Below are 3775 nucleotides of genomic sequence, written 5' to 3'. Positions count from 1 at the left end.
TATTGAATTTAATAACATTTAAAAAAAATGTTAAAGCCTATCATTCTTGTAAAGTTCCTTTTGTTATATTTTTAAATATTTTATAAATTGTTAGTTCCTCAACAAGCGAAAAAGAAAATATTTTGTTACACTGATAGTTTTATTATCTATCATTAACATTTCTTTAGATTCTTTCTTTACTTTAATTCCCAATATATGTTATGCTTCAACTGTCTGTCGATTTTGAATTAAGCTTAGGGTGGAGACTTGCTCAAAGAACCAGTTTACTCAATAAAGAGCATGGTGATAAAACTTTTTCAGTTAAAATGTATTACACAACGGATAAAAACATTGATAAATATATAATAAAAATTGTGGATTAAATGTTTTAAACAAGTACGAATTTACTGATCTCTACTGAGATTACTGTATTGCTGATAAGGAAAAATCTAGATGGTTAAAGCAGAGCTGACCAAACTCTTCCCTCAATTACATTTAGATTAATATTTCAAGGGGGTGACGGCACTATTAAAAAGTCATTTTAAAACTAAGGAATTGTTCTAATTATAAAAGCAACTGGTTTTTAGGGAATTGTTTTTTTTTCCTGAATATTTATGCAATCAAATAAAATTCTGATGTGTCATTTAATATAAGAAATAAATTAAGGTTAATTCTCTTTTAATGTTAAGAGTGAAAAATCATGGGGTGTACAAGCTATTTAGAGAAGGAATAGCCCTGGAATTCTTGGTACTCTATACCTCTGCACTTGAAGCATTGAATCAGCAATCTAGATATGTACTAGTAGAGATCAGTGAATTTTAAGCAAAGTTCATAAATTATATTTGATTAAGTTGTATGCGACATCTAATGTTAAGGTTTAATATTTTAATTTATTTATTAACCTTAATTAAAAATTCTAAATAGTTAGATTTTTTTAAAATAAATTTAAGACTAAATTTCTGTTAGTAAAATTGTGTTAGGTTTAAATGTATTTGGAAATAAAAGTTTTTTTTTTGTTGAAGATTTGAATTGTAAAAATGTACAAAATTGTAGTACATGTACCACTCTTTATTTCACAAAATTTATTTATTAGTTAGTGCTGTGCCATGTTTTATATATGTAAATAAAGTTTATTAAAATGTTTTTTAATAATCATAGAAAAGAAATGCCTGAATTGCTCGATCTGTAATTAAATATGAAGTATAATATACTAATTATGTATACAAATGCTGTCAAAGATTTAAATATCTTTTTAAAAAATTAAATGCTTTAAAACTAAATAGCAGTTCTGTACAAATCTTATTTTATGCTGTTTTTTTTTATTTATTTGAAAAACTTGTTTTAATGTTTTCTTTTTTATAGTTTATTTAAAATGGTCTCTCATTAACAACATTTATGGTTGCTTGTTATAACAGATTGTAAATTTTTGTGACTTATTGTTTTTTTATTTCAATCAAAAGCTATCTCACAGTACAAATTTATTTTAATTGTAATATTTGTATTTTCTTTGTTTTGATTTAAAAAGCTTTGTTGGACATTATGGAATTGTATTAATATACCCAATAAGTTTAGCGTGGTGTAAATTTTGTGAAATATATATAACTATTATTATAAAGTTGGTATATTCTTTAAATATTATAATGCTTAACAGTAACAACCTATGCAACGTCATACCTTTAATGTTCTTAGAGAATATTTTCTTAAAATGCTTCAAAAAAAGTGTTGGGTTATTTTAAAGAACAATTAAATCACGAAAATATACCACATAATATATTTTGTGATATGTCAAGGTTAGTGCTTGGTTAATATTACAAATAATTTAATTATTTACTATAATAAAATTATTAAATTTATTATTCTTTTATGAAAAATTTGTAAAACTCAATTGGTGTATTGATTCTCTTAATTTCCTCTCTATTCATTGATTTCTCTTACACGAAAAATAAACTTCACTTATGCGTCATTTTAAATTCTATTACTTCATCAAAATATTTGGTAATTTCTAAAACTTATAACTATGTTATTGATTTGATTTAAGAGATAATTTGTTGTAATTTACAATGAATGTAAAACAAATATACTTTTCGTTTAAAGGGTGTGATATATATTTAGCTTTTTATGAATATTTTTATTCAATGAATACTGATTAAGTTTTTATTGAAACTTCTACTGCATATCAATATGTCTTAAATTCTGGTCTAGAAATATTTTCTAGTAAACTAATGTGCTTCCTTTAGTTTGGGCTCAGATTATCACCTCAGTGATTGTGTATATATTTCTTGTTAATCTATATGTTGAATAAAAATTAATATATGTTATTTTATAACGTTAATTTACAGTGGTTGAATCACTTTTAACACGCACACCAGGGATGAAAAAATAAAGATGGCCTGACCCAAAAAATAAAACCACAAACAGGGTATCTGCTACATTTTAGATTTTCAAATTCATTACTAATTGCAAGAATTTTTCATGACTTAACGAAGTTACTATTTTCTCCAACAAAAACACAACAATAAATTTAAAAAAGCATTATAATAACATTCATTTGTCATACTCTGCATCTTCATATTTATAGATTTTAAATCTAAAAAACAGAGTAAAGAAAGAGTTGAAGTTGAAAAAAGTACGAAAGCAAATAATTTTTCTTTCTTTCTGCAGAATTATATTCTAAAGATACTTTTCTAGTTCATCGGAAAGGAAAGAAATACGCCTGATTTTTCTGTTCTCATTTCGGAATAATTTTTAAAGAACACGATAAAAACATTTTATAAATTAATCAAATATGACTGTGAGTGGGGATTTTGTTACAAATTTAGATATTCGGAACACCATGAAATTCCATTTTAAAAATTAGATTTTTCGGCAATCTAAATCCATGACTTTTCATGATTTTCTTTAAAAAAATAGTTAAAATCATGACATTTCATGGCAAATTTTGTTCTATTCCAAAATCCATGACTTTCCAGGTGCGTGGATAACCTGCTCAAATTTATTGCTAATGTAGATTCATCACCCAAAAACACAGGGTGCAACTGTGGAAAATTAAGATATTCATTTAATGATTATATCTTAGTAAAATAACAGTTAACAAATTATTGATTTTCCAGAAAATTAATTGAAAGGGCTGCAAGAAAACTTTGGCTTACATATATGATTTCCTTTAAAAAAGAAATATTTTAAGCAAATTTTAGAAAAAAAAAAGGTACAAAATTTCAATTTTTACCCACATGTAATTTTCCCCATGGATAAACATAGTAAAATTACTCAATTTCAATATTTTTTTAAATAAAAATGCACCATTTTTGAATTTGTTAAATAATATTGTCTGCAGAAGAATTTTAAGGTATCGGTTCATTTATAGAACTTTACATATAGCTAGAAGTTAGTTATATTTTTCTCACATAAGTTCAGGTTAAAAAAAAATTATAAGTATCAGCAAAATGTCAAATGGTAACTAACTAATTATTTTTTTAAACTAAATGGAGTTAAACCTTTTATGTCTTCCATGAGTGAACAGAACACATTCCATACTGCCCCTGAATCGTTAAAACCACTCTAAACAAATAGATTTGCTTTAAATTTTTATTTCAAAATATAATGATTGAGAGATTCAGAGTAGAAAATAAACATTTTATCTAATTTATAACTATGGACAAAAGCTTTAAATAAAGAAAAAAAATCAACATTGCAATAATTGATGACTTATCTCACATTTCAGGTATATAATGATGTATTTAACACTTGAAAATGGGAGGATAAAATTAAATGCTTTAATTATTTTGCAAAAGACACA

The sequence above is a fragment of the Parasteatoda tepidariorum genome, chromosome 9 (assembly GCF_982258835.1).
Source record: "Parasteatoda tepidariorum strain Cologne lab strain chromosome 9, Ptep-v5.0, whole genome shotgun sequence".
Taxonomy (NCBI): Eukaryota; Metazoa; Arthropoda; class Arachnida; order Araneae; family Theridiidae; genus Parasteatoda; species Parasteatoda tepidariorum.
Note: the sequence above shows the minus strand (reverse complement) of the source record.